We start from the raw sequence: 23665 nt of genomic DNA, 5'->3' as shown, positions 1-23665 counted from the left end.
GGGCCTATGATGAACGTAACCTATATTGCGTCAAAGCGCATGCGCAGAATGAATGACTACATATAATCGCTTAATACATAGAAAGTCAGCCGCCTTGTACATAAGCAGTTAGCAGTCTAGTATTATATAGAAGTCTGTGGTTACGTCGCTGCGCGTTCGAGTGCGCTCCGCGATCCCCCGTCGTCCGAGAGCGAGAGAGTGAGTTTCTCGCGCGCGAAAGATTTGCTCTGCCGCTCCCCCCCCCCCCCCCGTCCCCGTCTCGCTCTGTGCCACGGTCGCGGACGCGGCCGCGCGTGCATCTGCGCGCCACGTCCGTCTCGCGCGCGCACCCCTTTCTCGCACGGCCGAGACCGGATCCCGGGGACCCTCCTCGCGGGACGCTCGCCGATTGATAGCCGCTCGAGGGTGCGACTCCAGGCGCACGTTCTCCAGGTACGTTACACGCGCCGTTGCTCGCGACGTTCCTTCACCGGCCGACCCTTCCGTGGCGCGAGCCGACGCGCGGGGTCTCGGCGGCGCCGCGACGTAAAGAGAAGTCGATTTGTGTCCCTCGCGAACGTCGAGGACGAGCGAGTGCGTCTTCTTCGTCCGCGCTCGACCGGTTTCCCCCGGTATGCTCGCGCGCGACGGCGAGCGGGGATTCCCGTTTCGGGGAACGAAGTTTACGATCCCTTCGAGACTGCGGTCGAGGCGAGCGTGTTTGGTTGCGCAAAAAAAGTAACAATAAAAAATCGTCGATTTTTTGAAGACCCCGCGCGACGACCGGAGGGTTCAACGGCCGGCCGGCCCGACTGGCGAAGAGCCGACGCCGCCTCGTGAATCCTCGGGGTGTGAAATGCCCGAGCGGCGAACAGATGCCAGATAATCGACGCGAGCGGCGGAGATAAGGCGCGATGCGAGTCGATACCCTGTTTACGCGGATACGCCGGTGTGTTAGAGCTGCCCTTCGCCGCCGGCCGCTAGCTCCGTTCCTGGCCGGGGGCGACGAAGGGAGGACCGTGCGCGCGGAAGCCGCGGCGTTGAATTCCGGAGACGTCTGCCCCGAGCTAGACGGCGACGACGGCGGCGGCGGCGGGTCGAAGCGAGCGTCTCGCGTGGCCGCACGTCTCGGTGTGTATTTTTAACCCGGGTCCGCGCTCCGCGATTTTCCGCCGCGCCGCGCCGCGCGACGACCGGGCGTACCGGCACGCGGTCCGCGAGCCTCGAGTGCTGGCGCCGACGGCTCTGTAGCGCAGCGGCCACGCCGAGGAGAATCCGCGCGGGGCGAGTCGATCGATCCGCGCGACCGGAGGAGGAAGAAAGGGCGAGCGAGAGGGAACGAGGGTGAGGGCGGGAGCGAGACGGAGCGGCGCGCAACAGGTGAGAAAACGTGGCGGCCCGGCTATCAGCTGATCGCGAACGCGCGCGAGGGACCGGCAGTCTCGTCTAGCCCGTGTTTACCCGCTGCCCGATATTCGGCCGCGCCGGTGTCGTTGTACCGTTGCCAGCGACTGGACCGGCACTCTCACTCTCTACCCGTAAGCTCGTGGGCCGGTAGGCGGCCCCGTTAAGGGGATGCTGGAGTGATTCTGCACTTTCGCACCTTTTGCACTTAAAACTGTCTGTTTCGTGGAAAGATTTGTGTAATACACAAATTAAATGGCACGTGTACAGACGATCGAAAGCAGCTTGCTATTCCGGCTAAATTAGAGAACAATATGGCATCACTGAAACTAATTGTTTGTAAGTCTAATAAAAAATAATAGTGAGCAACACACATACTACATGTACTGTATGTATGTGTTGCTCACTATTATTTCTTATTAGACTTACAAACTTAGTTTCAGTGATGCCATATTGTTCTTTCATTTGGCCGGAATAGCGAGCTGCTTTCAATCTGTACACGTAAACCATTTAATTTGTATATTACACAAATGTTTTCACGAACTGACAGTTTTTAGGTTAGAATGGTGCAAAAGTGCAGAATCACTCCAACATCCCCTTAAGGCCGTATCAGACTACGGATTGGGATTGGATTGAAATCTGACCAACCGCAGTAAGGTTTACTAATCTCAGGTTTAGTAACTTTAAGGCTGATGGCAGAGAACAATCCGTAAACGCTTAAGACCGTCTCAGTCGTAGACGTAGGGCAAGGCAGAGAGGAACGTGTGTTGTATACAATAGCCTTTCACGACTTACGTTTCTCTCTGCCTTGCCCTACGTCTACGACTGAGACAGTCTAATGCCCGTTTCTACCAATGCAGATTAACGTTAATCTCAGCTTAAATTACTTCTTGTCTTTTCCAATTCATACAATTCATAAAACTAGAGAAAGATACAAAACAAGTTGAACCGAGATTAAAGTGAAACTGCGTTGGTAGAAACGGGTGTTAAGCGTTTACGGATTGTTCTCTGCCATCAGTCTTACTCTAATTGGCGAAATTTCAATCTAATCTCAATCACAATCCGTAGTCTGATACGGGCTTTAGTCCCAGTCTACAATAGATGATTTAAGCCGAGGGGGAAACCGCTGAGGGCATTGTGGTGTACAGATTTGTGGCATTACCGGGCATTACGTCTTGCTGAGGCATTATAAAGATAAAATAAGATACAATAAGATAAAACAAGATAAATAAGATAAAAGAAGATAATAAGATAAAGTAATGCCCACTGGGCATTAGTGGGCATTGGTGTACAAGATTTTGGTCAGCGGTTTCCCCCTCGATTTAAGCCCTGAGCCTTAAGAAATTGACCAATCACGGCCAAGTACGAGTAGAATACGCGACTGTGATTAGTCAATTTCTTAACTTTGTTCTTGTATCTACTTTTTATCGTTCCTTTGCGCGCAAAGGTGTATCAATGTTTCAAGTGTTTCAACCCACCGTTGTTCTAACAGCTCTACCACCTCAGTCTTACTGTGAAAAGAATAATACGCAATACAAAAGAAGTTAATTTTTGGGGAGGGGGGGGGGAATGAAAGCAGGTTGAGAAAATGTTCAAATTTAATGTTTATCGTCTAACAAGTGAAGGAATTTAAAAGTGAAGACAAAACAATCACGCGGGGATTTCGCAAGAATTTCACAATGATTTTGAAAAACACCGTCCCGTGATTACGTTAAGTAGTTACGCCCTTGGTCGCGCGGATATCTCCACGTTTATTGTTGCAACTTCAGTGTTTTTATTGACCACACCTGGCATTTTTAATAGTAAACAGAAAATTTATTGCGAAAAATATTACCTCAGCTGGGGTTTGAACCTGGGCTTCCCTATCCATACAGCACGCATGTCTAAAAGACATCTTTAAGACATCTTGAAGTCGTCTTTTAGACATTTTCAGCGGAGTATGGAATGTTTATGTGACTAGACCGATCAAGTATAGCCAGCGAAAAATGACTCGTCGATCGGTGTCGAATCTACACATCGACCTCGTCAAGTTGATGTCGAATTTGACAATGTCGATTCGACGTCGCTTCGACGAACCATTTCTCACTGGGTAATATTGAAATTGGCATATGTTTGTCGCATTGTCATGTGAAAAATGTAATAATATCAGCATTGAATTTTCTATCGATTAACTATCATATTTTTGCCGCGTCATTACGTGTCCGCCTGTGTTACGTCGATCTTACACACACCATAGAAAATATATAATCTACTAAAAATATGCCGTTAAAAATGATAATACGAACATTGGCTACGTTTTACTGATTAATTATCATAGAAAATGATTTCTCATATATATAATAATATATGAATACCTCTATAATGTAGTTATATAAAATACATGTCTAATGTAACCGCTATATAATCGACTCCGTCAATTTTTATCGGGTTTCATCATTTTCGGGGCGAAATCGATAACGGGCGCCCTAACGAAAATACACGCGGCCTATCGCGCCGATAAATTAATAAACCGCGCGAACTAGCAAGCCTCGTCGATTTATCGCGCGTAGTAAACCAAAGAGCCGCCAGTGACGAAACGTGCACACGTGTGACGCATTGATTGTTTACTTTGATACAAACGCCTCTAAAGCAAATGGCCCAAGAGAACGATGCGTTCACGCACGGCGCGAGCACTCGCCGGCGTTATACGACCGTCGTATATGTGGATGAAGTAACGCACGTTGGCATCACAATGTTGTCGCAACCGCGTGACGATTCGCCGTTTCGTGGAAAACTTGACTTTAACGATTATATTTTGCCCGCGAAACGCGAGGACACTCGAGAGGAATTTTCATCGCGCGTGCGCGCGTGGCAGCGATAAGTAAAGGTTTGACATCAGCCGACAAAAACGTTGTTCTCCTATTATTGCGATTTTATCATCGTTCGAGGGAGGGCAACAATTGTCCTCGCGCCGAGCGGCACCGTTCGAGACTGTCGAAATCATCTCGAAATCGTCGACTAACGACCATTTCTTGTTCGACGTAAGCTCGCTCGCTCCCGTTGACGCAACGTCAGTCCCGGTGGGTTTTTTTTCCCCGCGATAACAAGTCCTTTTCTTCTCCTCCAAGCTCATTTTACAATCTTGCTCGGCCGAGATTGTGTCGTTCTCCACGCTCGGGCGCTCGCGGAATCGCGGCGATCTTCGCACGCGGATCACGTCGCGGACGCGCAGTTCGACTCGATTCGCGCGTACGTGAAATACTTACGAAAACTCGGGAAGAGCGGGGAATCCTTGAGGCCAGAAATTATGAAGGATGCAACCGCGCAACGCACGCTCGCGCGGGTGCAGAAGCGCCCGCCCGTTGTCATCCTCCTCGTCGAATCGCCCCTGTCGCGAGCTCGTCACGGAGTCCCTTCGCGCATGTCGAAAGCGATGTCGCGACTAGATTTCCTAGCGCTTCATTCTGCTTTCGTGATCGGCCTACATATATCTCGGAAATAACAAGCGAACATAATGAAATATGCACGACCGGGTGAATGCAACTCGCGACTTAGACGAGCGACCGAAGGATTGAACCCTGCACAGAAAGGATTTCTGTTACCGAGACAAACAATATTCTTGACGCATTTATATTTCTCATAGTCTCATTTATGTATGAAAATAAGACAGTGTCAAAATAAAATCAATAATTCTTATTCTCTATCGAATTGAAAAAGATTGACTTACTATATTAGGACAAGAGTAACTTGTATAAATGTAAGTTTATATATTCTTGCATTTAGAATAATTTTCCCTCCATCTGACAACGCACGAAGCTGGCCCCGCGATATTCGACAAAAGACATACTGTCATTTTATTCTAGATTTCAGAATTTTCCATTGAAGATTAAAGTACTCCTTTCTCTCTACGAAATATGATTGAAAAAGAAGACAATATCAAAATGAAATCAATAATTTTTATTCTCCTCTGTCGAATTAAAAAAGATTGACTTACTATATTGAGACAAGAGTGACTTAATATATTCTTGCGTTTAGAATAATTTTTCCTCCGACAACGCACGAAGCTGGCCCCGCGATATTCGACAAAAGACGATACATACTGTCATTTTATTCTAGATTTCAGAATTTTCCATTGAAGATTAAAGTATTCCTTTCTCTACAATAAATACGATTGGCGCTGTATCGATCCTATTTTATGATACATTGAAGTGTAATAGCATGGGAACCGGACATTTCTTTCTGTGGGTGTGGGTAGCACAGTGCATCGGCTGAACATTGGTCCGATACAAGCAAATATTGGACCAATGTTCAAGCAATGTTTGGTCAATGCATTGTGTGACTAGGGAAGCCGTCGCCGCAGTATCAATTTTTGCAGCGGATTTCTTACGCGATCCGCTTGGCCTTTGTGCCGATTGCGAAATTGAAATTCCGCGACATTAATAATCCTCGACTCTGCGAAGCGGCTAGATGCGCAAAAGGATGTTCATAAGATAAGCCTCCTCTGAATGCGATGAAGTAACGTCATTGTTTGCTTCAACGACTGATTTAAAGAGCTAGGTTTGATTTTCCGAAGCACTTACCCTTGAGATCATCGAGATGTTTTCATCGTACGATTTGCAACGTAGAAAACGTGCATTTTCTCAAACGAAAAGAAGATGCATTAACTTTCGAAACGTGAATTGTCGGATTTTATTGCCGCCCCTTTTCTCTCCGCGACGTCAGTTGACTCTCCTGCTGCGCGCTCTAGTTATTTCGCGTTGTTATTGCAAATTGGAAATCGTATATTCTGTCAATTCGGCATGATGGATGGTTCATCGTGATTACAATTGATGTAATTTTATTAAGTAATCGTGGTGTGTAATTTTATTGGTTATTTTTGTATTCGCTCGAAAGGCGATACAGTATACACATATGTGTAACCTGTTTTTATCTCCTTTTTTAATATACATATCTCATTATTGTGCACCCGCTACCTAAATTGCTACTAATTAAATGTTAATGCAAGCGGAATGAGATTTCAGGATACTGAATTTTTTATATAGAAATCTCTTTAAGTTGCCAGCAATAAATAACAATAATCAAGGTTTTTAGTCGATATTAACCGGCCGGTGTTTTAATGCAGGCAATTTATTGCGAAAAATATTACCTCAGCCAGGGTTTGAACCTGGACTTGCCTACTCTCTAGGCGGGCGTTTCACCAATTCGACCACTGAGTCATGTCGAACTAGTGGAACGTCCGCCTGAGGTAATATTTTTCGCAATAAATTTCCTGCATGAAAACACTGGCCGATTAATGTCGACTAAAAAGCTTGATTGTTGAGTTGTTTATAGACCAAATGTAATTATGATCATAAATTGATATCTCATTTTACTGTATAATGGATCATGCATCCTCAATAATTAAACCTGTCTGACAACAACTGTTTGAAAACTTTAACGAGGAAGTACACGTGAATAATTGTGTGACTGCAGCTATATCGTGTAATATGTGTAATAATTAGAAAATTACAGCAAAATGCGATCGACACGTGAATTTTTTGAAAATCTAGATTTAGATTTGAAATCATTTTATTCAAAATTGTTTTGGAAATATTAAAAATCTGAAAGTTCTGGATGACTTAGCGGCAAACATTTTGATTATTCTGTTAGAACACGTCATATTCATATAATATAGTATTTTTTGAACATTAGGAAAACTTACTGCGAGCTAGTAAGAAAATACTGCACGCGTATTGTGCTGTAATGTATTCGAGCTTGTAATTAAAATGAATGTTTTGGAATTCTTCTCCGTAAAGTTTCGTATTAATTGTCAGAAAGAACAGACTTGAGAAATTATGCACGTGTACGTGAAAATAAGGTAACGAGAAGCGGAAAAATATGTTGCTCAATTGCGGAATGTTTTGCGATTTCGATCATTTTACGAATCGTATAAGAGTTGGAATAATCGTTGGCTGCGAGAGTGCTATCAACAGTGATAATTTATTGACGCCACGACACTTGCAATTAACGTGTAACGAGGAGGGTGATTAAAAAAAAAACAGGAAGTTAAAAGGCGTCAAAGTGTAGCATCACTTTGCGATAAGATTAGTAATAATCATATCGCTCATTATTTTTGTCGCACAATCTGAATGTAATCGCGCTAAACTTTTTATTGATGTTACCGAGAACGTGAAGAACTCACGTTCCTGTCATCTCTGAAGTATACGGTAGATAAAAATCGAAATCCGTTTTGCAACAAAAATTCTTCATGCACGCAAAATATACGCGCGTGGATAATTAAAAAATAATCCGTTATGATTTATAGATAGCCAGTACGTGTGTGGTTTGTTTTCCGTGAGTGATAAACAATTAAAAAAGAGATAAAGATAACATAATCTTTTACAACAATTTTTGTGACGCTTTTTACAGTTGCACGCTAGCTGATCGTTTCATTAATAAAATTTCGATAAGTAAAAATTCAAAAGATAACTTGTTTCACGGCTTTCTGTTCTGCGTCTTAAAACTTCTTACTTCTACCTTCTTTTTACGAAACAGCTTAATATGCATCACTTATTGTTAGTCGATATTAAATTACACCAGTCTAGACAGTCTTGTGCGCAAGGGTAATTTCGGGAAATTTTTTTACATGTAAAACAAAGTTTAAGATTAAAACTAATTTCATGGCTTTATTATACATATATTTTAGTATGAAAATTAATTTTTTTCGTGCATTTATCATTAAAAATGGCAGTGTGAGGGTCCGGTCACTGGATGGCTGCTCTGCGAGAGGTGCTCCGGGGCTTGCAGCATAACGTCTACAAATTTTATCCTAGAACAAAAAACCAAAAATTTCCTTATTTTTTATGAAAATAGCTAGAGAAATACGTAGGGAATTTTTAAAATGACGGTTGGTTTGGAAATGGCAAGCCTCTGAAAAAAAGTCAATTTTTTGGCCAAAAATTGTCGTATAGAATTGTTTATAAAAAGAAAAGTTTTAAACATATCGAAAAACGGCTACGTACTTCTGTGCAGAATTTAGTTAGTCCCAATTTGCCGCAAACTTGAAGTGATTTGGATGAAAATTGTTCGAGTTATGCTGCAAGCCAATTTGAAAAAAGCTGTTCTGAGAAAAACGCGTTTAAAGTTTCAAGTAACATTTTTTTTAACATAATGCACAAATTTTTTAATTTTAACCCAACGTACCGTTAGTCTGATATGCCTGCACCATAAAGCTGTCCTTCTAGGTTTAAATCTTCATCCTCTTTTTCTTTTCTGGCTGATTTTAATGATTGTCGGGCCTCCCTCGCAGCATAAAAGCGCAACACTTCACAATGCCATTGAAACCAATTCCTAATAAACGCATTGCTAATATAATTCGGCGATTAATTTCGTATCCTTTATCAATAAATGGACTGTTCGGAATACAAATGTTTTCACATTTTTCACAAGAAATAACGATTTTAAACCCCAGGCCACGTTTAGCCGTCTCGGTGAACGACCCATTTGTCCCTCACTTTTTACATACAACATTATCCGAAATAACAGAGAAAACAGCCACGAAATTAATTAAACGATAACCGAACGATTGATTTACTTCAATGTCGTCGTTGTCCGCAGACATTCTCAGCTTCTTGGCGGAGGTGCTCACTATCCGAACAGCCTTCCGCTTCATACCGGTTCATCGGCCGATGATGAGTCTTTAAGACCAAGTATACCTTATTCTTAACACTATAAAGTACACTTTTAGCGAAAAAAAAATTTTGCATTTTTTGAAAACTCTAGACTGGTGTAACCCCTTAAGGCTCTGTTGATGTACGTTTACGTTAGGAGCATAGAGAGGCAATAAGAGCCGAATGCTAGGTGTTAGGTGCGGAAATCATATTAGATTTGAACGAGCACTTTGGTCGATCGAAACGTTTGACTTGTGCAACTGTATTTAACATAAAATCTAATATGATTTCCGCACTTAACACCTAGCGTTTGGCTCTTATTGCCTCTCTATGCGTAAAATTAATATGCGTTGTATCAAAATAACATTCGTGCGCTATTAAAATTTGGTCACGGTTCCAAAGTTTGATTGCCACTTCGATTAGAGTTGCACTATGTATAAATACCATATATCCCGTTGAATATTTATATCTATCTGATGAAATCAATTTTTTCACAAGATTTCATGGATATCGACTACATCGTGGCGAACGATTGTGACGCACATCGCGCGAAAATGGCTCGCAATGTGGCAAGACTTGCCTCGGTAACGATCGTCGATTCTCGCCTGCTACAATCCATTTCCGTCGAATTACTCGGCAAAAACTATCAATTAACACCAGCCACTCCGACAGATGTAGAACGACTCTTCGTACGGCACGTTCGCGAAATTGTGCAATAGACGTGATCGCACTTCTTCGAGCTTCGCCAATCGCTCGTACGGCACCTCGATATTACTAGGCCAAGGCCGTAAACGTGCGCGAAATGACGCGCCATACCGATCTACATGTCGTGTTTTGCGGCAGGATCGTCGACCCCCTATTGCCACCTGCCTTTTCCTACAGACCTTCGCTGTTTTCTTCAGCCGTGCGCCGTTCATTAGAGAGATTTTGCACTTTCGCAATACCTAGCGAAGGAAAGTCTCTCGACACATGTTAGCTCCGAGCAACGGAGACTCTTGTACCTTGAGAATAATGTAGGGTAAAGCTAGGACGGTTGGTTGAAAGCGAAGAGAACCCGGTGTACATTTGCGGTCGAGTGTTAGGGAAGAAAGATGCTAGAGTGGTGTCACGTGGGGTAGAACAGAGAAAACATCGTGAGCCGAGATAGCCAAGAAAGTAATAGTGCTTGTTTTGTATGGAATTTTTTCTTCGCAACATTTTTACTAATCATGCTCTTAGTTGAGTTATATTTTATTTAGCAGCAGTATATTGGTTATATAAATCTAATGATAATTTAATGATAAATATTGATGAAATAATGTTACAATGATGATGTTACAAAATAATTAAATATAATTGATAGCGGTAGCTATTTTACTATTTATGAAGAGCGCAACTCATCAAAAACCATGCATCCTATTAAGGGGCTGCTGGAGTGATTCTGCACTTTGCACCTTTCTAACCTAAAAACTGTCAGTTCACGGAAACATTTGTGTAATATACAAATTAAATGGCTTACGTGTACAGATCGAAAGCAGCTTGCTATTCCGGCCAAATGAAAGAACAATATGGCATCACTGAAATTAAGTTTGTAAGTCTAATAAAAAATAATAGTGAGCAACACACATACCACATGTACTGTATGTATGTGTTGCTCACTATTATTTTTCATTAGACTTACAAACTTAGTTTCAGTGATGTCATATTGTTCTTTAATTTAGCCGGAATAGTAAGCTGCTTTCGATCATCTGTACACGTGCCATTTAATTTGTGTATTACACAAATCTTTCCACGAAACAGACAGTTTTAAGTGCAAAAGGTGCGAAAGTGCAGAATCACTCCAGCATCCCCTTAAGAGGATCCCGCAACATGTCTGTATTACCGACAGAATTACCATTTTCGTAATACGAACCTTTCGTCGTATTGAATTCATGGAATCAAAAATGCTTGCGTACAATTACAGTATATGCATTGATGATCCCGAGAAACTCCAATTTTATACCAAAAATGAGTAAAAATTACAAAATTCATATAATCGATCACATATAACCTCGTAGACGCGAACAGTCACTCCGTCATACTTGTGCTTCGTATAAAAGTTCTACAACTTGTACTCACATGAAACTGAGCTTCTCAGGATTCGATGACATGTAGAATTACTGTGAAACCCTCTAAATTGGGATTAGACGTTTAAAATAAGAGTATAGTTAGTATTAAACTTTCGCGTTTATGTATGGGTGTGATGTATCGTAGTAGTATGTCCGTGTGCTCATGTATGCTGCGTTTCGTGTTTAGATGGCGCACACCATCAAAGGTTGAGGGATCCTCTTAAAAGCTCTGGCTCAATAACATGCCATAATTAACAATAATTTCCGTTTTTCAATTAATTCAAGCCTTTATACACCTTTGTAGAAAAAAAAATTCAGTTTTCAACTAAAATTTCTTTAGCGAAAAAAAGATGTGATTCTAGAATCCGTTTTTCATTTTGTCGCATAGTTTCGTAGCTAGTTCCTGAGTATTTAAAACAGGCAAAGCGTTCGTTTAACTCGTTTTAAATCTTTGAAATCAACGCGTGTGCATAGTGCATATCCATGCATATGTATCGCCCGATTCACATTATAAGTGACGATTTGTAATTCTGATTGAAGAATTCAGCTTTTTGCATATTAAATGCAAAGATTGTATACTTAATTTTGTGGTCAAATATTACTTTAGGTATAATGTGCTTGATCTTTGGCGAGTGGTCTTGTCATCTTTAGTTGTAGAGATAAAACGTAAAGCCATTTTTTTTTGGCACTCTCTCGTACTTTGAAACACAAATACATGCTGTGTACTTTGGAATATTCTCTTGTGCTCGCGTTCGCGGTATTTTACGTATTAATACGAGTTTGACGGATATAATATTTATATGAATATTAAGGAAACCACATTTTTTCGTCAAATTAAACCAATCCAAACAATCGGGGAGTTTAAAGAAATGACTAAAAAAATCACATTTAACAAAACTGCCACAAACGATCAACAATACGTCAACTTTATCCACCTCTTCGAATGTATTGTTCGACCAACAACTTCAATTATAACTGCATGTTTTAAGGATATTTATGCGAAGTTATTTTGTTGATTCTTGTATAAATCTCGGTTATAATCGGTAATTCTCGATAGCGATTTATTTGTGCAAACAGCAACATTTTTTGTGCCTGCTAGTTTCCTAACATTTTGATTAATTCGAATAATTTTCTTAATGCGTTGTGGACAGCGTTTTTCTGAATTGAAAAGAAACTTTTTTCTCGAGTAATCACTACACAAAATGAATAAGAAGAACGACGAATCAATTTAATATTAATATTTATTAACGTCTGTATTTTCTTGACCATACCTGGTATTTTTAATGATACAGAAAATTTATTGCGAAAAATATTACCTCAGCCAAGGGTTTGAACCTGGACCTCCAGCATACGCTCTAGGCGGGCGTCTCACCAATTCGACCACCGAGGCATATGATAATATTTGTCGCAATAAATTTTCTGTATTATTAAAAACGCCAGGTATGGTCAAGAAAATACTGACGTTGTTAATTATCGCTGGCGACATTGAAGAATTCTAATTGGTTTAATATTTATTATTATTATTATTATTGTTGTACCTTGCGCACTTTCTACGATTACATATTAATAATATTGATATAACGAGGCTATAATTCGTAGTATGATTTACTTATCAATACCCGTATGTCCGGTGTTAATTGCGTACATTAACTTTCTTCTCTTATTTTATGACTAAACGACTTTTTCAAGACACGCACATTTCAGCACTAGAATTACTAGTTAAATAATATCCATTATCGAACGCATATTCGCGTAAGAGTAGATTTTCTTTCCGTTGAATATTTAAAGGGAGTTATTTATAAAAATATTTAAAAATAGATTTTTTAATGAAAAGACAAAGAAGGATCGATAATTGATACGTTTTAATATTTCAGTAGTTGTTTTGTAAATACGAGATTAGTAGATATTTTGAAATTCAGACGCGTGTCTCATCAATAAATGTGACCAAGATAATTTGCTTTATCAACAAATAGGACGTGCCTACTTTGAGCAATTGACCTTTTGCCGATTTCATATATTACTCGTATATTGTGAACGATGTTCATTAAAACAATCGTAAGATCAAGTGAAGAACTTCATTATGAATAATGCAAAAACAAAACAGGTTCTCTAAAATCTTTTCTTGTGCTGTGTACTTTCACTAATTAACGGTCTTTGGTTTGATATCATCACAAATACAATTTGCGTGTAAGGTACGTTACGCATTGTATGTAAAATTGACCCGGTCTGATAGTATTTCCTTTTAATCTTTTAATCTTTTAACCTATTAACTTATGTAAAGCACGATGATGACGTTGGAAACTAGTCCGATTATATTAATTATAACAAACTTATTATCATAAGTCATCATTTATTTTCTGATATTACCACGATTTCCGGAACGCGCGAGTCTCTCGTGGATATTTTGCCGCCCGCATAAAGTTATTCTGGTGAGAAATTAATCGGAGATACATAATCGACAAAGCGTAACATATTCTTCTGGATGCAGTTTCATCATTTTACACGAGTCCATTATTTTTCGACAAAATTCCACGACAGGTCGAGGGATACGCGAGGGGAGAATACGCGCGTTTCCGATAGCGGTCTTCCTAAAGCAATTAATAACTCGAATTGCGAGCTAACAATAATCGTAAATCATTGAGAAATGAAAGCGATAGATCCGTACGGAGGACCCGTTAGCCGTGTCACTTATGCTTAAATGACTGTTTCTCATGTTGCGTACACAATTGGACAGATACGCGCTCTTTCTCACAATTATAAGAAGTTCTTTGCAACCTCAGTTTATAATTTTTACATGGACGATTGCAACGCGATAAAGAAAAAGATGTTACATCGTACAAGAATACTCATATCATTTATTACCATAGACGAGGTATTGAGCAATAATGTAGAGTTCTCGAGCGTGTGCATGTTTCTTCGGGAATGTTCCCTTTATTTGCACGCAAATAATTTTGCAAGATTAACTATGCCGTGGCAATCTCATACGGCAGCGTTCTACTTAATTACGTCCTAGCAGTAGACCTCAAATCGATTAACGCATCCATTGTCTATTATTCATTACGTAAAAGACGTCACGCAACATTGATCACTTCCTGAATACAATTACACGGCCGTCCGGCCGTTGTTATTCCAACGTTATTATTTTTTTCTCAGGTCGCAGAAGCCGCTTACAAAATTAAAGTTTAAAAAAAGCCAAGTGTTGCGCTAAGTACTGCCGGCGTAATGTTCCGCTGCTCTCTAAAAGTCAATATTAGTGGATTACTTTTGATCTTTACCCGTTATCGCAGGGCTTGTGTCGTAAGTCTGCAATTAGTCAAGTTTCAATATTAGTCAGAAAACCACTGTTTTCGCTAAAAAAAAAAACCACTCGGCTAGCGAGTCACTGCGAACGGCGAATTGCGCACGGCGAATCGACGAAGTTTGTCTCCACGCTATTCGCGAATACACGAGTCACGACTCGCGCATAGTGTGGCGCTAGCTTTAGAGAGTGCTTGGAAAGAACGTTGGCATATCCTGTCTGGATTTCAGGAGATTTTTAGCCAAACTCGTTCGTCAGAACATAGATTCGTGAAATCAACAGGCGTGAGGTAATTTCTGAAAACGTGATACATGAAAAATTCAGTGGCTGTTTTTTTCCTTTTCTTTTTTTTGCGGAATGTATAATTCATTTGGAAAAGGGATAGCAAGCTCTGCGGCGGAGTTACTGCAATATCTTGCCGCTCCACAAGCCAGCTCGAGCGTTTTTTTTCTATCATGATTGATGCTACGCACATACAACAGCAGTTAAGACTCAATGAGCATTTCTTGGTCATACCAGTCTTTCGATTAAATCACGTTCGCCTCTTTCTTCCTTCGCGCGGACGCCCTTGAGTGATTGTTGAAACTACGAGCGATTCCCGTATATAATTCGTATCGGGGACCCCGCGCGATCCATGATCTTTGGACTCGGTAGAGGTACCTACACGAGCAGAAGGAAATGTAGGCGTCCGCGAGAATGTAGCTCGTTCAAGGTTACCGTGAATCAATCGCCTCCGATTCTCGGCCGTTTCGCAATTGACAGCGCGCAATCGCGGGAGATTGCTGGGGACCACCTCGTCCGTAGTTAAGGGAGCAGTTAATCTTATCAAATCGATATATCTTGTCGGAATTTCTTATTCCGTGCCATTGAACTTGTCCGGCCTGTGTCGGAATATCCGGTTCTTCCCTGGAAAGTCCAAAGTCTTAAAATAGCATCACCGCGCCGAGCAACGTTACGAATAAACTACTTATGCTTTATGGTTTTTGCGCATTGCACCCTAGGAATCACCGATGCCTTTCCACCTGGAATTGCGCTCATTTTATTTTGCGTATACATACATGGAAAATGTATGTGCTCTATTCGCTGTGTGCGTAGAGACTAGTGCTGCCGCGGTTGGTGAAATGTCACATATTTTGCTGGAATAGCTGTCAATGATTGCTAATATTCAAGTTACGTATACTGTCGTGAGGTATCTTGATAGTTTTAGGTCTCTTTATAATTTCGATGAAAAAATTTTCGTTATATTACAAAACATTTGCCATAGATTTTTCATTATATGTGTAGGTTAACTTCTCTAACTTTTGCAATGAGCCTTATCATACGAACGGGATTTGGACCCATTACTCATGACATTAAATTTAATCCGAGTGCAATACCGAAAGGAAAAGCCTTAGCAATATCGCATGTAGTTCGCGTTGAAGAATTGCGCAGTGCAAATATAAGTCATTTAATAAGATGCAGTATGATACCGCAAACGTCTGTCAATGCTACTCCGTACAAGGTACAATTACATGTAAGTATTAAATGAAATTTAAGTAAAATCCCAGACAACGTTATGTCGTCTTAAAGACATCTTAAATCTGTGAAATACATTTTTACATGAATACACGCAACAATTTAAATTTCCCTTTCGCAATTTTTCCATTTTTCGATAATTGTCACTCCAGCAAATAATGCAAACTTCGGCCACCATGGGCGCCCTAAGTCCTACTTTTCCGCTATAGTATATCATCGCACGAAGCGATAAAGTTCAGTGTAAATGAAATAAAATCGTTGAACCAACATTAATATAAAAAAATGAAAAACATCAGATAGTTGTCTTAATAATCTGGATATTTAGTTCCAAATGCTTAAAATTGCAATCCATACACTGAGAAAAATATCCGATTAAATATAATCCAATTACATAACCCGAGTCGAAATTTTGGCCCTATGTTGAACCTTTAATTCTATTATATAGTAGGACCTAAGACTTTAAAAGAGGTCGAACTGCAAGTATAAAATTTACTCTTACTTTAAAACTGATAGTGTCGGAAATTTCTGCTTTTGCCAAAGATTCAAGGGAGGAGTAAAACAATATAATGTCATCAAGATAGGTTATTGCTAGTCTATATAGGTGTCTAGATCAGCTAAGTAGGTGTAAATTATCCTTAAAAGTGTCAAAATAGTACCAAAATTTCGACTTGGGAACAAACGGGAATATTCGATTAAATTGTATATCCGATGAAAAATATGATCGGTTTTTCGATCAAATTTAATCTGTAACTGCATTTTTTATTGGGTAAATTTTGTCGGATGGAACTTTTCTGATTGTCACAATTGAATGAATTATTTATATTTGTGGCAGCTCGCGATGTCAATATTTAATTCCAGCAACTTCATTTTTGTTTAATTCAACAATATTGTGTGTTCCGTGTGCATAAATTTATATGGAAATAAAACATCAGTGATTTTGATTGTTAATACTTTCTTAATAGCTTTTAATTATCATGTAAAGAAAGTTTGGTTTACACTTGTAAATGAAAATTAACGAGTGCTGTATATCCATATTTATTTACTGATGTCTTAATTTTCATTAATTTACGTACATGTTGCTTTTAATGCATATACAATACTTTTAGTGATTTTAATATACATGTTCGTTACTTTTAATGTACACTATAGTGTATGGGGAATGCGTAGATATTCAAGACATTTTTTGGAGCTGATAGAATTATCAATTTAATCTGTGCCCCTTACAATTTTTTAACGATTTTGTTTGGACTGTCAGATTATTATATTAGTGTGTTTGGCATATCCCAATCTCTCCATATTTTAATTATGATATGTAGCGTCGTTTATTTATTTAATTCGATTATATCTCGTTTTATAATCGGATGAATATCATCTCCAAGACCTTTCCGAATTTATACATGCGGCTTCTAGGACCGTGTCTTCAGAATTATTTGTAATAATTGATACGAACCGCGTTTGTACGCGAAGTCGATTGAAACATCGTTCCATTCTTCCGCAACCGCGCCTTTCAATCGAGAACACAAAAAGAAGTATGTCGGGTGCGTATTGGGGATGAAGGACATTATTGTGTCTCGGCTGAAGGAAAGACTGTCGGAAGGCTACCGTGTAGGTTATCCCGATGTAACCTTCATCATTAATAATAATCATTACGTCGGCAACACTGGACACGCGAGAGGTATCTCACGAAATCTTTATAAAAGAATTTCTCTGATAAATGTTTCCGTCGAGCAGTTTGCTTCCCGCATTTGACTTCAAGAAGTAACCACTAGGGTTGGGGAGTAACTAAAAGTTAGTTACTTTTTTGTAACTTGAACTTAACCTCGTTGCTTTTTGTTTGTCTACAACTGTAATTTATTTACATTTTGTTCAATAACTAATAACTAATGTAACATTTACATTAATAGTTACTTTATATATTTTTCAAAACCTCCACAGAATGCATTAGGCCTTGCATTTGCACATAAACGCTGTTATCGACGCTTTACAATTCAAATGCAGATTTTATATTTATATTTTTATTGCAAACGATTTGACACTTGTTCAGTAACTGTAACTGTAATGCGTTACTCTTCAGAATTTGTAACTTTTATAACTGTAACTAGATATACTTTTATAAAGTAACTTTCCCAACCCTGGTAACCATGTATAACGATTGAGACCAAGGCAGACGTGGGATGACGTCTGCGAGAACGAAATGTTTTCACAGTCAAATTGTAACCGATCTAAAAATCAATTATACATTGTTCGAATAATTCGTCTTGATAATGCATAGGTCGCGGCTTATTTTGCCGCGTTTGCGATAATTATTTTAATGTATGCGACGAAGTACGTGAAGTTCGGCTTTGCGTTCTCGATTGGAAGACGCGGTTGCGAAAGAGTGGAACGCAGTTTCAATCGACTTCGCGTATAAACGCGGTTCGTATCAATTATTACAAATCGGACCGATTGGCGTAAAACCCCCGCGACTTTTTGCATTCCGCGAACCGTCGAACGCATCGTGACGGCATTTTTCTCACTGGGAAAAATATCTAATTAAATACAATCGGATCATCCAATTACATAATAACACGCGGATATACCCGATGAAAAATATGATCGGTTTTTCAATGAAATTCCATCGGATGTATCCATAATTTAATTGAAAACGTAATCGGAAAAATTAACCATCGGAACCACTATTTAATTGGTTTTATCCGATGGAGATTATTCTCGGTGTAGAACTTTGATAAGCAGGATTATCCTGTTGATGTTGATGAGAAACTGCATTAAGAGTGTAGATTGGCTGTTTTAACGTCGCGAGGTGCGTCTGGCGTGACGTGACGTGACATAATCCCTCCGGATGTTCGCGGTGCCGCGGCCCGTCGTCGCGTTAGGGTCGCATCCGGACCGAGCCGACGCGGGCGAACGATCATGAATGAATACGGAAAGCGGACGCGTTTATTCTTTGACGTATCGATAAGGAATCGATATGAATTCGCGGCCTGTGCGACTTTTCGCGACGATCCCGGACTCCGACTTTCAAGCCTATCACACAATAGGACAGCACAGGAAATGGGAACAAAGTGCGTGCTCCCCGCTTTAGGAATAGAAATACGGAATGGAAACCTACGTAATGCCAAGAGACAGCGTTTCGTTGGCAATAGGAGTGCTGTCATCTGCCTTTTGAAACCACACGTGCCTCTCCCAGTCTCAACTGTGATTGGTCAGGTAGGTCAGGTACAGGGAACAGAGAGCAGAAATCCAACACGCATCGGAAATTCTGTTCCTATTGCCTATATTCCATATTCCATTGTACGCCGACGCACGGTCTCTGGCAAGTTGGAATTTAGTTGTTTCTCAACATCAGTGATTTTTTATTGACCGTATATCTGGCAGTTTTAATAATACAGAAAATTTATTGCGAAAAGTATCACCTCTGCCAAAGGCTTGAACCTGGACCTCCCTGCACGCTGGGCGGGCGTCTCAACTAATTCGACCACCGAGGCATGTATTTAAGAATGTTCTCATTAGCTATTCCTGTTGCCGGTGCTTCCCTATTGTGTGATAGGCTTTAGGCATCGCCGGCGTCGCGGATCGTCGCGCTGACGTCACGCTGGCGAACGCTGCGACGACGTCAGGAGCCCATGTGCAGGTGAACCCACAATCTCGACGTCGCGCGCGGCCTACGGCGACGAGACCCGGAGGCCGCGAGCGGCAAGGAGAGATAAAGAGGGAGAGAGAGGGAGAGAGAGAGAGAGTGCGCCAGAGAGTGAGAGTAGGAGTGAGATGGGGCGAAAGAGAGGCGGTAGAAGGGACCAATATGGCGAATCGGTTAAATGCAATGCACCGGCGTTACGTCCGTCAGTTCGCGAGTTGGCACGACGGCGGTGTGTTCGTCGCTTCGATATCGACACGGTCGATAACGCTCCTCTCTTTTCCTTTCTTTTCCTCCCCCTCTTGTTTTCTCCAATTCCTTTTCTCTTTCTGTTATTTTTTTTTAAATTTTAAACATTATCCCCCCCGAAACCCCGACGACGCTCGGCTCGTCAGAAGCGTGAATCCCGCGCCGAAGGAAACGGAAGGAGCGCAGACCTCTGCGGCTTTTCGCGCAGAATCACCGTCGATATCACCACCATCGTCGTGCCGATCCCTTCGTTCATCCGGTAAAGTTGAGAGAACGGCCAAGAACGACGGTCGATTGGAGATAGAGGGAGAAAGGGAGAGGAAGGCTTTCGTCGGAGTGTCACGATTGTAGTGTGTGTTACGATTTTTTGGACCGAACGCTGATCGACTGGGCCGCAGTCGGCGCGCGATCCTTCGATAATTGGTAAGCATACCGAGATTTCCTCCCTCGACGCGGCCGATCCCTCTGCGTTGATCCAGTTTCATCAACAAGACGATATTAACGATAATAATGACTTTTGTGTTCACGAGAAAATAATACGATTAGGCCAACAAATTCATAAAATCGCAATACGATCGCGCTAGTATGTTATTGCATTAACGAAGAAACGTTAATGTTAAATAACTGACGCTAGAAACTTGTGATAATGCGTTACAATAGTGCGATGCAATAATACAATCATTAACTAAATTAGTCGCATGCTAGTTTTCTTATCATACACGCGACTTTCGTCGCATACATTAATATAATAAGTTCCTGCTTGTCGAGCAGTCAGCACATTCGTCAGGTAAAGAAAAACGTATCTGCATTCTTTTTCCCCCAGTCAATAATATAGAAAAGGTCAGTAATGTAAGAAGAAAAATTGCACAGGTCTTTCTATGAATAAATTAGTTTCGTTGTTGATGAAACCGGACGTCAAGGGTCGGCGCAATATCGGCGCGCTCAATTTTTCATAGGGCTACCGAGAAAGCGCTATTCGTCCGCGACACAAATCCGAGGTACGAATCCGATCGCAATTGCACCGATCTATATCCTCGTTATTGGCGGCCAATAAAGAGGTTCTATGGAATCGGATTAACAGCGTTCGCGCGAGATCGTAAAATTCAATTGAAATGTCAACGAGGTGGTTTCGCGCGATGGCTGTCCGACGCGTGACCGTACGTTTCAATTATTTCCGATCGGCCGTCGATCGAACCCGCCCGGCACCGCTCCGAGAACGCATACGAAACAGCACATCTCACTTCCTTCCTTCCTTCATTCCTTGCCGCGTCTCCTCTCTTGCGAATCACGAGCGCACGATTTGAGTTTCGATTCACGTTCCACCCGTTCGCGACAGACTCATGGGAGCATTTAATCAACGTATTTATAGTCGTTAGACCATCCTTATGTACCGAAGGAAGCCTTGAGTCGACGCTTCACGATGCGAGCCGCGTCGTCGCGCTCCTCTGCGTTTATTTCGCTGCGCGATTAGCAAGACGGATAATCGCCCGCGCACAACGAGCACGACAGTTCGACCTGCCGCGGCTGCGTCAGCGGGGAATATCTCGCTCGATGATCGGCCACGATCACCGGCCCCGCGATCCCGTCCGGCATTTCTGGATCTCGAAAATCGTCACCGCTGACGACGCGCCCGGACGAGCCTCGGCGCGAGGCGGATACGAATTTTCGAACGCTCTCGGAATTGATATCCCCTCATTATTCGCTTATCTTCACCTTTATCTTTGCACATTTCCTTCGCGACGGTGACGTTGTTTATCTCCGGTAATATAACTGGATAGATAAATTGTAACGTGCGTTTCCTCAGCGCTGACAGACATTTGTTCGTTACGCACCGCCCGAAGCTTTAGTTTCTTTCCCCTCGCTCAACTCCCCTGCTTTTTCCTTTCACCGAGAACAATTTCCATCGGATAAACCAATTAAGTAGCGTTTCCGACGGTTCATTTTTCCGATTACGTTTTGCAATTAAATTATGGACACATTCGACGAAATTTGATTGAAGAAGCGATCATACTTTTCATCGGTTTCATATATACAATTGGACACATCCGTTTGTTATCATGCAATTGGATTATCCGATTATATTTGTGCTTTTCCTATATCTTTCGCCCGTTTGTTCGTTCTCTCGATGCGAAAGACGCATACTCTCTTAGCAAGGACGGATAACGCGCGGCTGAATCATGTTACCGTGTACACTATAGTCCATAGACCGTGGCCTGCCGTTTTCGGCTCTAAATGACACTGCTCTCCGAAACGAGAGCATGGGGCTACCACAACAAGACCCTGTCATACGCGCCGTATGTACTCGTATATCCCGCGTGACTCTATTATTATATAACGCGACGCAACGCACAATGTGTGGTAGGATTAATTATTGCACGATACGCGATATGTAACATGCGCGGGAAATATTACGAGATCGAGATTGCGACGTTATTTCCCGCGCAACGCTCGTAATAGAAAAAATTTTTCCGCTAAATGGAAAAATTTCCTGCCCTCTCTTTCTTGTGACAAGAACCGCGCGAGATTCAGTCTCGTTTCGACGACAACTTTTTTACAAACCAAAACGAGTTTTACGAGAGAGACATATTCAAAATCTTTTCGCATATGACGCACGCAAGTCGGAAAATTCTTTATTTTTTAAACAAGTTCATTAGAGCTTATAATTGAGCCAATAATTGCGCGAAAGAGACAGTTATTGTATCTCTCCGAGTAGCTCGTCAATAATAGAGGAGATTTCATTGTGGTATGATTTCATGATACGAATGTAACTCTGTTTTACTTCTGTCGTTTTTACACGTTTTAATCTAGCGATTCTAGTCTAGCAACTTTTTGCTAATAGTCTGCTAGTCTGCTTCAGTTTTACGCAGGAATTTGTTTTCATAACAATTTATATTTCGATGTCATAATTATATATATGGGGCATACATTAAACTTCAACGATGTATCTTTTATATAACTTCATTAAATCATAAGCGTTAACTACGGCTTGTGTTGTTTCATAAGATTGATAACACGTAAACGTTTTATCGAGATCACCGATATCGGTACACAGAAATAATAGTAAAATCTTGATATCGTTTAAAGTAAGTTTCTAGCGTTTCCAATAAATGTTTATCGCTTAATTTATGAGATGCAATCGTGGTTCTTGAACGAAGACTCCGGCTAATCATTGTCGCTTTCAATCTGTGGTTTGCCTTCGACATATTTAATTTAATTCACGCGTGGAAGCGTGTTACGAGGTCGCCGGCCCCGCGGAATATTTTGCGGACACATAAATAAATCGATGGCACAATCGGCGGGGAAGCGGGAGAAAACAATTGCTCATTGGAATGCGCATTTCGGCGGATACATCGCCCTCGCGGGCGGAGGAGATGACGTGCAATTTCCCTTTAGCTTCCGCGAACGCGAGGTAATTGCGCACTTTTTCAAGGTCTTTGTAGTTACGATTAACGCTACCGACAATTGTGTGATCTCTTTCGAAGTGGTTCGCGTTTGTACCTCAAGAAAACGAATCGGTACATCAGCTGGCCAGTTTTTACAATCGATTCTGATATTATCCTCAGCATTTGCGATATATTTTGTGTAGATTATATATGACATATTTAATGCAACCATAATATGCATTAATTGTGTATAGAGGAAAGTGCTCTATTATGAGACAGCAGGTTTTCAACATCAAAATTTAATCACTAATCTTTATTCCCAACGGTTACACGATCTATCGTAACAATGAATCTTCTACTAAACAGATTTTACCTCCAAGGGCAATACCTTCACGATGAGAGCGACAGGTGGTGCCTATTAATTTAGCAAAAAAAAAGAACCCCACTATCTCATAATAGGGGACTTTCCTCTATTATCCGTTTAAGGG

General features: G+C 41.2%; 1 protein-coding gene across 4 annotated transcripts in view; it reads left to right on the top strand.

Annotated features, from left to right (window-relative positions):
* The first annotated feature begins 271 nt into the window (after window positions 1-271).
* LOC105560798 (elongation of very long chain fatty acids protein AAEL008004) overlaps window positions 272-23665 on the top strand; it is a 57458-nt gene continuing 34064 nt past the window's right edge. For 2 of the 4 annotated variants that reach the window (XM_012010223.1, XM_012010220.1), the window contains exon 1: window positions 19726-20217. The gene's annotated coding sequence lies outside the window, so the exon portion shown is untranslated. Of the gene's footprint in view, window positions 433-19724; window positions 20218-23665 lie in introns of those variants that run through there. The other 2 variants (XM_012010221.1, XM_012010222.1) reach the window with 2 other exon arrangements.

This window comes from Vollenhovia emeryi, unplaced genomic scaffold (genome assembly GCF_000949405.1).
Source record: "Vollenhovia emeryi isolate VEMERY1.0 unplaced genomic scaffold, V.emery_V1.0 DF939221.1, whole genome shotgun sequence".
NCBI classification, from domain to species: domain Eukaryota; kingdom Metazoa; phylum Arthropoda; class Insecta; order Hymenoptera; family Formicidae; genus Vollenhovia; species Vollenhovia emeryi.
This window is presented reverse-complemented; position numbering and strand designations above follow the sequence as displayed.